This window comes from Elephas maximus, chromosome 10 (assembly GCF_024166365.1).
Source record: "Elephas maximus indicus isolate mEleMax1 chromosome 10, mEleMax1 primary haplotype, whole genome shotgun sequence".
NCBI lineage: Eukaryota > Metazoa > Chordata > Mammalia > Proboscidea > Elephantidae > Elephas > Elephas maximus.
Genome location: NC_064828.1, coordinates 4,850,867 through 4,863,234, shown reverse-complemented (window position 1 = coordinate 4,863,234; position 12,368 = coordinate 4,850,867). Strand labels below are relative to the sequence as shown.

Here is a 12,368-nt window from a genome sequence, read left to right as displayed (position 1 = left end):
CCCTACTTCAAAATTAATCCCAGTGTTTTTACTCTCTAAGACATAAAGTTATAATCAAAAATTAATACTTGTCATTTCAAGTCCATTTCTCTGTAATAACAACAGTCCAGGAATATTTTGTGGTGGGCATGTTCATACTAACATAGCAGATTCTAGTTTAACTTTTAGTAAGTAAAATTTCCTTCTTTCATTTTTGTACATTTATCAACTCACCAAAATACCCCAGCTGACACTCACTTCACTTCTAAAGGACGTCAGAGTACAAAAAAGGTCATCTTTTCTTGAACTTTTGGATCAGTGAAGGTCTAAGGAAATAGAATAAACAAAATCAGGTGAGAGAAAAGGGTTTGCTAAAGTGAAATCTAATTCTAGGAGGTGAAATTTAGGGTTTGAAATTCAACTGTTTACAAGGGCTGGGGCAAACAATATTGGCATGAATGCAGCCCCTGTTTTCTTAAATCGCTCCAAAGCAGAAGAAATGGAAAAAAGGAAATCCGAGTAGGTCTTCACTTACCCTTGACTTCGTCTTATGCAAGGGATTAAAATGGTGGTTTCCTTGTGTGAAAGTTCTAGTGGGTTTTTATAGGAAAGAGAGGTATAAGAAAAAGAGGGAGAGAGAGAAGGGTAACAAATAAGAGCTAAGGCCATGACATATATTAGTTTCTTTTAAAATGCAGTTAGTAATTTTTTTTTAAATATTGAAAGTTATGCTTCTATGCAAAATTCATGTTCTTTACATCTCAAGGTTAGGTTTTGAATCTTAGTCACAGAAAATAATTCTTCTAATGAAAGAAATGGTCTAGCCAAAAGAAGATGCCAGTTTGTACACAGAAAATAAGGAGTTTGGTTTCAAACACCTTGGGATTGAAGTGATAAAAGATATCCAAGTTGGAAATGCTACTTAAGCAACTGTGTAGGGACTAGGGAGTCCTGGCCACATTATGATCTCACATGGAGGTCTCTTCTTATGGTGAAAATGAGAACACCTTGGTGCAGGTGGTGCCATGCTTTCAGCAAAGGATTAAAATGGAGATTCTCTTTAGTGATCTGAGGTCACTCAACAATCAAGTTATTATGACTAATTCCCCCTGCTCCAATTCCATTCTCACCAAGCAACCTGCTGATGATAACTCACTTTCCCACAGAAGCCTGCCTACAGGGAAAGAATGCACTAGTCACGCTGAAGTGAATGTTCTGGTCCTCCTGACACTTAAATTACAGGTTTTAAATGAATAAGTTGCCATTCTCCTTTTATATCATCAATATCCTGAACTAATATTAGTCTGCTCCAGAAAGGCAGATCTGCTTTTAATCTGCTATTGAATTATGGCCGAGGTGTACAGGACAAAAGACCCAAGCTGATTAAGGTTAACTCACTAAGAGGCCTCCATGGAACAGCCACAGAGCTACTCGAGGCACAGCAGGATGTGGTGGTTGAGAGCTCAACCCCTGAAGTCAAACAGCCCTGGTCTCAGACCCCTGCTTGTGCCACTAACTACTTATGCAATCATGGATAAGTGGGGCAAGTAAACTCCGTCAGCCAGAACCCGCCTGGATGGGATGTTGTGGGCAGAGCAAACACAATAAGGGTGCTTATTAGATGCTAGTTATTATCTTGAAAGCTGCCCTCTGAACTTTGTCAAAGCATCTACACAAACATTAGGATGAAACTCCTTCAAGACTGCAGCAATAAAAGACAGAAGATAAGTGCAAATGGTTAATGAGGCTTTAAACAGAAGGCATGTTTAAGGTGGGGAGATACGGATATGGGGGTTTTCTGAGGGGGCAGAACCAATGGAAAGAGAAAGGTTAAAAATACAAGGTAGAGTGACAGGCAAAGGAACTGTAGAAGAGTGGAAAATGGAAAAGGAAGCAGCCAGGGCAGTTGGGGAAGAAACAAAAGCAGTCAAAGGCAGGAGAGCAGCGAGGGGCAGATTCCTGGCAGCTCTCTTCCTTGCCCAGAGCTCTGCCCAGTTGAGCCCTCCTTGTCCCATCTCCCATCTCAGTGTTTCGGAGAAATAGGGGTTTCTCCACTGGTAGATCCTCTAGCTCCTTTGAGTTGTGGACTCTCTCCAGTTCTCTCTGCCGTTTTCATGACTCAGGGACAAGATGGGCCCAGAGGAAAGGATTCAATGTTCCTCAGTGAGTCGAACCCCAGACCTCACCCTTGTAAGGAATGTCTGCCTCTCTTTTCCTTCTTTTCTACCTTCTCCACTCTGTTCTTACCTGCCTTCCTTTTTTTCAGACTCTGTATTCTCTTCCTCTTTGGAGGCAGGGTACTATACTAAGGAGACTTTTAGAATAACAGAATTCAAACCCATCTGGATTTCTTTCTATCTCATATTACTTTAGGGAGTCACTTGCCCTTGATAAGGCTCAATCTTCGCATCTGCAAAATGGAGATAAGAAAGCCAGTTCTCCCAGAGCTGTTGTGTGGTAAAATAGGTGTGTTTATAGGGTACACTCCATAAATCTGTTTCCTTCCTCCTCTCCTTTCCTTCTTCCCAGTCTACCTTTTCTCCTCCTACTCCCTCCTTTTTTTTGCCCACTTCAGTTTCCCAGCTTCCTTTCTGTTTCCCTAAGTTTTCTTGATATTTCTTGCTAAGATATTTTCTTCCCAACCCAACCCACCCCACCTTCTCTCTGAGGACTAACCTGACAAGAGAAGGGGAGGCAGGCTGTCTGGGAGGCAGCATCAGTGTGGACTGAAGCAAGCATTGAAAAATCCACTTGCTTGAGCCATGGGTATGAGAACAGGAAGCTAGGATGGCAGGATGAGGGAACAAGCTCTTTCCTCTGCTCTTGTGGCTCTTTATCTTCTCTGGCCCTAACCCTGGACTTTTCCTCCTTCAGGCCCTAGGTTCCCAGAGGTTGAATTGCCTCACCTTGAGTCCTCTACCCCAGGCATGGTGATCTTGCAGTCATGCCCTCTGACAATCCTATCTACCAGCCCAAGAATATTACCTGAGCCTATGGTGCCAGGCTCTGAGGGGCAGGTGGGATAAGGGAACTGAAGCACAGCTTTAAGACCCCAGGGAAGGGAGGTACGGAGGGACAGGAAAATCTTACCTTGGGGAGTAAGACCAGTAAGGAAAGAGGGAAGCAGCTAAGGAATAAGCCCAAGTCTCTGCCCTTCAGGTTGGGGGTGAGTAACCAGACCAGTTGCCTCCCAGTCAACCCTGACTCATGGAGACAGCATGTGTGTCAGAGTAGCACTGTGCTCCATAGGTTTTCAATGGCTGTTTTTTTCTTTTTTCAGAACTAGATTACCATAAAAATGCTTTTTTTTTTTTTAATGCCTTTCTTCCAAGGCACCTTTATAGGGCGGGCAGGTGTAAGTATTGTTTTAATCATATTTGGTGCCCCCAAAGGCATTCAATGGCCACATTGCTTGTAGATATGGGACAAAAGTAGAAGTGAAAAAAAAACTTAAACCAGTTTGTGGGTGTGCGCGCATGCCTGTGTGTATGTGTGCATGTGTGTGTGGAAGTGGTGGTTAACACAGCCAGATTTATAAACTGCTTAGCAATTATGTTTAATTATCATGCACCAACAATAAATTACTATATTTCCTATATAATGTATATCAGATTAATTTTGTTGTGAGTAGTCATGCCAATGGAAGTCTACTTATATTCTTTTAGGCATGCAACCATATTACCCAGCCACATATTTTTAAAGCAGTAGGAACACTCCTTCCCCTTGTTTATCCCCTGCTTCGTTTTCTCCTTGGTCCCCTGATTTTCTTTTCTCTTCCTTTCCTAGCCTGCTCTTGCTGCATCTCTTATGCATTTTTCCTTCCTGCTCCTCATCCTCCCCTTTCTCCACCAGATGTGCTGCCCCTGGTTCAGTCATCTTCGTGTCCCCTTCTCATGTCTCCATTCCTCCACCAGTGCTAGCATCAGACTGCCTGGGTCTGGTCCTGCTAGCTCTGGAACCTCGAGCAAGTTCCCCTCCTTTCTAAGCCCTGGTTTCCTCATCTGTAAATAGGGACAGAGCAACTCACAGGATTGTGAAGAAAACTAATCAGGTCAGGCATGTAAAGAAATTAACATAGTGCCTCCCTCCACAAAGTTAGTACTGAATCAAGGAGAGCTATTATGATTTTTCTTATTTTTTGTAGTGTATTTCTAACTCCCCATAACATGTAGAAAGCCTCCTATCAAACCTGAGGATTATCTTCTTCCCCTAGGAGCCTTGGTGCTGTGGTTAAAGTGCTGGGCTGCTAACCAAAAAGTCAGTGGTTTGAATCCACCAACTGCTCTGCAGGAGAAAGATGCAGCAGTCTGCTTCTGTAAATATTTAAAGCCTTAGAAACCCTATGGGGCAGTTTACTATCCTGCAGTGTCACTAAGAGTTGGAATCGACTTGATGGCAGTGGGTTTGTTTTTTTGTTCTCCTTCCCCTATGGTGTTCACTCACCAAACAGTTATCAGGTGCCTGTTGTTGTTGTTAGGTGCCATCAAGTGGACTTCAACTCATAGTGACCCCATGTGACAGAGTAGAACATCCCCATAGGGTTTTGTGGGCTGTAATCTTTACAGAAGCAGATTGCCAGTTCTTTCTCCCATAGGGCCTCTGAGTGGGTTCAATCTTCCAGCCTTTCACTTGGCAGATGAGTGCTTAACCACTGGGCAAGCAGGACTCCTTATCAGGTGCTTATTCTACATCAAACTTTGGAGAAAGCAAGGATGCATTGAGCCTGTCCCTTTCCTTCAAAAGCCCACAGTCTGGGGAAGATGAGAAGAGCAGACACACAGAAAGATCATTAGGAAGACAAGTAAAGGATTAGGGTGAAAGGAGGAACTGAGAACTCTGGAGGCAGAGGGAAGGGGGTCACTAAATCTGCTTTGCATGGTCAGCTAAGGCCTCACAGATGACGACCGAGTTGAGTCTTTTTGAAAGACAAAGATCTGGTAAACAAAACAAGGTAAGGACAGGCAAAAAGAACAGCATGAGGAAAGAACAAGTGCCGTGAAAAGGCAGGGAGGGTTTGGGTAATGGTGACAATCATTGTGCCCAGGTCATGGAAGGCATGAGGGGAGTGTGTTGTGATATGGGACTGGCAAGGTAGATAAGCATTGGACTCTGAAAGAACTCATCATCTTCATCATTGTCATCATTATCACTACCATTCTCTGGGTACTTGGCCTTGTGCTAAGAACTTAACATGTATCATCTCATTTAAGCCTCACAAAAATTCTATGGGCAGGGACTGTCATAGCCACATTTTAAGGGGCACAGAATTGCTGTGATTAAGACTCTGTTTCATCCAGCAGGTAATGGGGAGACGGACGAAGTCTGTAAGTAGAACAGTATGATTAAAATCCAGCCTCGTTGTCCATTATCATTGCTCCCTTGTGTATCTCTATGCCAGTCCAGAGTTTTTAGGAAGGTGACTCTCACAGCACGGACTGGCATGGAAAGAGTTGGGGAAGCAATGACAACAGACAAGTGGAGCTGGGTTCTAGAAATGCTTCTGCAGTTGATGTGGCAGAGTTTATAACTGGTCCAGATGCTGGCGTGTAGGACAGGAGGAATCAGGTGTGACATCTAGACTTCTGCTTGGGAAGGGAGGGAGGTGCCATTAACTAAGATGACAAATACTGAAGGAGGAGAAAATAGAGCAGCAGTAATTGGGGTGAGAGAATAATAAACTCAGTTTGAACATGTTAGGCTTTAAGTGCCTCTAGACTGTTGGATATTGGGTAGACTGTTGGATATATCTTCAGTGCTAAAGAGGACAGACATGTATATAGACTTGGAATCACTAACACATAAGGAAGCATTGAAGTCATTGAGAATAGATATCTCACCCAGGGAGAACACGAATGAAGGGAGGCCAGGCGACGACAGAGGATGAGAATGGGTCAACAAAGGGCCAAGCACACAGTCCCAGAGAACACTCACCCTCAAAAGAAGTGTCAGAAAAGGACATGCTCAAGTTAGACGCTGTGGCGTTCCCACTACGCCCTCTTCCCCTAGGCATCTACCATGGTGCCTGACACAGATTCAGGGCTCAATAAAATTTAGTTGAGTAAATAAAAGGAGTTTCCAAGATACAATGGTCAAAAATATTTAATATTGCTAAAAAGTCAAGTAAAACTTTAGATATATGCTGCAAACTACAAAAACTGTTTGGAACGCTTGGGGGTTACCGTTTTCTCTGATATTTTTTCATGAAAAATCCAGAAAACAAATACTAGCTTCTAATTCTTCTTATCCATACAAGCATCTGGAATACATTTAAAAGTTTTATTTCAAGAAGAGCTACAATTTCCAATGCACTTTTAAATGATTAGGTTAAGTCTTTTCCCACTAAATGAAAATTTCCAATTAGCCATGTAAGAACAAAATGAAATCCTCCTTCTCCCCTTATTGGAGGGACACAAAATATCATTTTTAAATGTTTATGTATGATGAAACATAAAGGCACAAGATAGATAAACAAGGGTTCAAAGAGATCACTCTGAATTTACATTTTGCAATAAATGACAGCATGGAGCAACACCTGAGCTAAAGGTGTTAGTAATCTCACACACAACCCTGCATTTCTACATTTCCTAGCTAATAAGCCATTTTTTTTTTCTAGTGCCATTAGCCCCCAGTTAATGTTTCCTGTCAATTTCTTTTTTCTTCAAAATAGCTAATTGTTAACCAGAGACCTGAAACACTCTCATGTCTATCAGCAAACTGGTTAAATGGATCAATTTTCCTTTCAGCTAAATCTTAGCACTAAAAGCATAGCCCTCAAGCCTTGAAGGAATAAATAGCTTAGTGAAAAACCATCTATGTCTAAAGCATGAATTGAGCATAGGACAATAGAATATCTTGAATAGGGGTGCTAAACACAAACCCCCTGTAAAAAATAAAAGGAAATACCAAAGAAAATGACAAAGACTCACAAACCAAGAAGAAATAGACATTTATGCTACTCCCATTGGTCTTTCAGTAGGTGATGCTAACAGAATAAAAATTAAAATTTCAAAGGAAAAAAAATGTCGTATTTCCCATCCCCAACTAACTTCCCCCAAAATTATTTTTTTAATAGTAGAAGAATAATATTTGCTAAATTCCAACCACAAAGAAGATAAAACCAGCAAAATAAGACAGGAAACCAGAAAAGAGAAACAGAAAGTCACAAGCTTCCCAGAGCTAAATCTCCTTTTAATCTCACTAACCACTGAATGTTCCCCTCCTACTCACCTCAGCCTCTCCCCAAAAAGGAAGATTTCCCAGAAGTGCAGAGAGATCAAACCGGCACCCAACCCGTGACCATTTCAACGAGAAAAGCAAGGCTGTAAAAGCTCTAGTAATTAACAGAAAACAAACTTGATCCCTTGTGGGCTTTCTTGAAAACCTGAGATCAGCTCCTAGAAAAACAGTCTTGACCACTTAAAACTACTGGAACTGCTAGATGGCAATCAACAGCTCTCACCAGAAAAAGAGGAAGAGGATGCCGGAAACCAGCTTCACTACCAGTGAGGAATTGGGGGAGTCAACGTTACTTGGAAGAACGCCGAAACCCCGTAAGAGCTTTGCCTCCTAAAGTCGACTGCTCCAGCCGCTAAGGCAGTGCTAGTTAATCCTGGAGAAACAAAAGCAAACTCCCAACAGAGTGCTTCTGCAGGGTAGCTTCCCTGTGGGAACCAAGACTTTAGAAGGATGCAAGTGGACAATTGAAGGGGACACTGGCTACCACATCTTTGGATCCAAACTTTTATCAGTCCTCAACTGAGGGAGATAAGCAAACATGTTTGGCGTTTCCACTTGTTTTTCCCAGTGATGAAGGAATTAGCGATGGGATTTTTTTCATCATCACAAGGGGAATTCAGCTCTCTTATGCATGAGCACTAAGCACACTCAAGCAACATTTAACACACAAAGCAATGACACTTCTTCTCTCCAGCATCCTTAATTTCAACTCAGAGGAAACAAAAAGATTAACCTTGAGAATGCTGAAGAACAAATGCACATCGGAAATGGATCTAAACTTCTTAGTTTTGGAATCGCTTTGAATAGGTCGCGGTTTTTAAACTGGGATTAGGTGAAAACAATAAGTTTTGTTTTGCATATATTTTTAAAGAAAGATTATGATTCTTTTCAAATATGTCTAAAGCCGTTTAAGTATTTCCCAGGAGTTGCATCAGATTTGCCGGTTAAGCACTAAAACCAAATATGTTTCCATCATGTCTCTATAACCAGAGCTAGCTGAGCCCCTGTGCATGGGCAACTCCATTCTCAGAACATCCTCGTCCTGGGCTCGCAGCTTTTCAAACAGCCAGGTGAGAGAGAAACAAGGGGCCTTTTCCTGCTGAGGCACCCAGTACCGAGAAACTGCAGATTTCTCAAGAGTGATGACTTTTTTCTGACATGATTAGGAGGACGAAGAACAGCCTACAGGAAGAAGCAATAATTTCTACAATATATATAAAATTAAAAAAAAAATTAATTATTAAAAAATATTTACATATACCTTTTATACCCTTTTGACCTAGCGTATTAGCAAATATTACAAATATTGTTGAAGAAGATATGAGGAAATCAGCACCTTATCCTACACTGTTAGTGGGAATATAAGTTAGTAAAATACTTTTTAAAAGAAACTTATTGTCTATCAAATATTTAAAATGTGTATGTTTTCATCTCTTAGGAATTTACCTTATAGATAATCACACACGTGAAATATATTTGAAGATCTTTATTATTGTACTGTTTGTGAGAGCATAAAAACTAAAAATGGCTTAAATATAGGAGACTGGCTAAATAAGTTAAGTTACATACATATAAAAGAGTACTACGCAGCCATCAAGGAGCCCTGGTGGTGAAATGATTAAGTGCTCACCACAGGATAAAAGACCTGGCAATCTTCTCCCATAAAGATTACAGTCTAGGAAACCCTATGGGGCAATTCTACTCTGTCCTATAGGGTCGCTATGAGGAGGAATCAACGCCACAGCACATAACACACAACCATCGATAGCAGAAAAGGAGTGAAGAGCCAGGCCACCTGGGTTCAGATTTGGTTCCACTGTGACTGGTCAGGTGACTCTGGAGAAGTCCCTAAACCTCTCTGGGCCTCAGTTCCTCATCTGTAAAAAGGTAATAATTACAGTACTTACCTAATAGGATTGTCATGAGGATTAAGTGATATCCTAAGCACTGAGACAGCCTACAGTACAGTAGATGTTCAATAAACATTCGCTAGCAGAGCTTCCAGACTAAGACAGACTAGGAAGAAAGGCCTGACAATCTACTTCTGATAATCAGCCAACGAAAACCCAAAGGATCGCAACTGCCCAATCCCATTGTGCATGGGGTCACCATGAGTTGGGGGCTGTCTCAATGGCAGCTAACAACAACAGCATTATAAATCAGAGGGAACCCTTTACACACTGACATGGAAAGATGTCCAAGAGGCATTGTCTAGTGAAAAAAAGCCAATTGTAGAAGAGGATGCGTAGGACAATCTCACTTGGTAACAATATTTTAAACGTTTCATTACTTGCCGTTTCATTGTCTGTCTCCTCACACTAAAAGATAAGCTCTTTGACAGCAGGAACATTTAATCACTATTCTATCCCCAAAGCCACCACAGTGCCCATGGTAGGTATTCAATAAATATTTGTTGAATAAATGAATGATAACAGGAAGTCTATGCAAGAAGAAATAATTAACAGCAGTTACCGCTGGAGAATGGGACGGAGGTGCAGTGGCAGGCCCAGGTAGATATATTTCATTTGTCTTTACCTTTCTGTACTGCTTGAATCTTTTACAATGAGCTTGCATTCCTTACAAAAAAATACAGCTCTTACACGTGAAGAGTGTAATCAATGTCATTGAATTGTACATGTAAAAACTGTAGAATTGGCAAATGTTTTGTCATGTACATTTTCACCACAATGAAAAAAAAATGCTCTTAGAAGATAGTTCTTTTGCTCAGAGAGCATGGGAAATCTTGAAATCTGTGGCTGCCCCCACCAACAGCAGATAGATTGGGGGAGTGAGGGGCGATCACCCCTACAACTGATAAGTGAATGAGCCAGAAAGCAATTTACAAAAGAAGGAAAGCACAGAGCTTACTTTTTCCTCTTGGCCTTCCATCAATCTTTCCAAAGCCATTTCTACAACTTCCAATCTGGATCCTCCATCCTAGTCCATCAGGAGCCCTCTCCATCACCTAAACATCGACTGTACGTGCCCCCTGTGGCATCTTTGCTCAGACTGCCCTTTTCTCTGAGGATGTCTTTCTCTTCATCTCCTCATTTCCCCAGCCTGTCCTTTAAGGACCAGCTTCCATGTTCCCTCCCCAGAGTCTTCCCTGATCTCCCCAGCATCTCTGGTCCCTCCCTCATGGGTACTTATAGAGACTTGGGTTGGTACCAGCCACTGGCACTTACCTACAACGTCTGTTATCTCCTTTCTGGTTTATAAACTGCCTGAGGCAAGAACTGTCAAGAACTGTGTTTTTACAGTTTTGCAACCCTGACCTCAGTGCCCTGCACTGTGAAGTAATGAGTGCCACACTGGGCAGCTATGTGTTGTGATTTTAAAAACTGTCTGCCCCAAAGTATCTGATACCAGAAAAATTCATGTGGCTTGTCATTATTTCTGGGATTTCAACATTAAAGACGTATTTTGTTGGCTTATAAGCATATTCTTTTAAAATGCTTTTAAAAGCTCTAAGTTGGTTTAAAACCTTTTAAAAGGTTCTACTTATCCACGCACTCATCTAAACTGAATTAATCACGATATTTTTGCTAGCAATAACACTGAGAGAATGAGGAATCTCTACGGGAGAAGAAGGTAGGATAGAAGAAGGGCTTACTCAGGTAGAGCCTGACGGCAGAACTCCCAGCTCAGCTTCATCTCCTGCACAGGAGCCATCAATATGAGAGAAATCTAACACTGGTTCTTTATCATTTTGAAATATTCATTCACGTGAAACGTGAATATCTTGCATTGGATACTCTCTTGCAGATAAATTTTTGAGTGTTTAAACAAAAAATAATTTAACCATGTCATAGAGTTATGTACTTAAAATCACAGAGCATCAGAATTATTTGCTCATAACTTAAGCTCCAAAGCTCTTCTCCATTGCTGGAATGCAACATTACAAGAGCTACCATTTCCTGGGCTGGCTTTCCTGGCCCCACATATCCCCTTGACATGGCTCCCTGACTTCATTCAGGTCTCTGCTCAAAGTCATCTACGCAGAGAGGCTTGCCCTGGTCAGGCTGCCTAAAACAGCACACGACTTCCTGTCACTCCCTGTCCTCTTACTCTGCTTTGTTTTTCTCCATGAAAAATAATCACCCCAGCCATTATACTGCATGTTCTCTTATTTATTGTCCAGCTCCTCCCATTTGAATTGAGCTTCAGGGGAGCAGGAACTTTGTCTTGTTCACTCAAGTATACTCAAGGATACCTGGTGCTTAATATGCGCTTAGCGAATATTTAGGTGGCTGGGTGGGGCAAATGGTTAACCCCTTTACTACTAGCTGAAAGGTTGGCAGTTCAAACCCACCCAGAGACACCTCTGAAGGTAAGTCTGGCAATCTGCTTCCAAAAGGCCACACAATCTTGAAAACCCTATGGAGAGCACACATGGGGTCGCAATGAGTTGGAACCAACTGGATGGCAACTAACAGCATCAGGAAGTGAATATTTGTTGAATAAACTAATGAATAATGTTGTTTTATGGCTCTTTGTTGCATACATGATATGCATGCTTCCCATTCTAGAATATGAAGCTCCTTGTAAATAGAGCTTCTGTCTCATTCACTGTTGTATTTCCAGTGACCTGCCGATCGTAGTTTGTCAAAAATTGAAGCAGAACAATAAGCATAGCTGTCTATATGACATGTCTCATTTCTTTTACATTCCTGTTTACATGTGCTCTAAACTTAATGTCTCTTAGTCCAGCTTAACTTGTCAGTCCCCAAAGTAGCGCCAACTGGCAAGTATAATTTAAGTAGATCTTTTCACGGGTCAGTGGTTATTTAGAGTCGGATGTCAGAATACTTTGTTACTGACCTAAGTATCAAATTCAGGGAAGGAGTCAAGGGGAGAAAATAGAGGCCTATGCACATTTGAAGGTGAAGAAAGCAACTGTCCCCTCCCTGAAGCACGAACAGAGCAGACATGCTGGCTCTCTGGTTAACTCAAAATGTGTAGGGGAAACATGAGTTTTAAAGTTCTGCTTCTGCTTTCCACATGCTAGAAAGGCAAGGAAGGGAGGAATTCCAACCTATAGAAGGATAGTATTCAGACTGCTAAAACAAAACATCAATTCTGACCTCTGGTGAGCCCATGTGTGTCAGCCCAGAGCTGTGCTCCACAGGGTTTGGAAGTGGATCGCCAGGCCC

The 12,368-nt window shown here is 41.7% G+C and overlaps 1 protein-coding gene across 1 annotated transcript in view; it reads right to left on the bottom strand.

Annotated features, from left to right (window-relative positions):
* Positions 1 to 7,432, bottom strand: part of ATP8B4 (ATPase phospholipid transporting 8B4 (putative)) — a 370,299-nt gene extending 362,867 nt beyond the window's left edge. The window contains exons 1-2 of the mRNA XM_049897713.1: positions 7,207 to 7,432; positions 214 to 305 (exon numbers count right to left, since the gene is read on the bottom strand). The gene's annotated coding sequence lies outside the window, so the exon portion shown is untranslated. The remainder of the gene's footprint in view (positions 1 to 213; positions 306 to 7,206) is intronic.
* Positions 7,433 to 12,368: the final 4,936 nt, after the last annotated feature.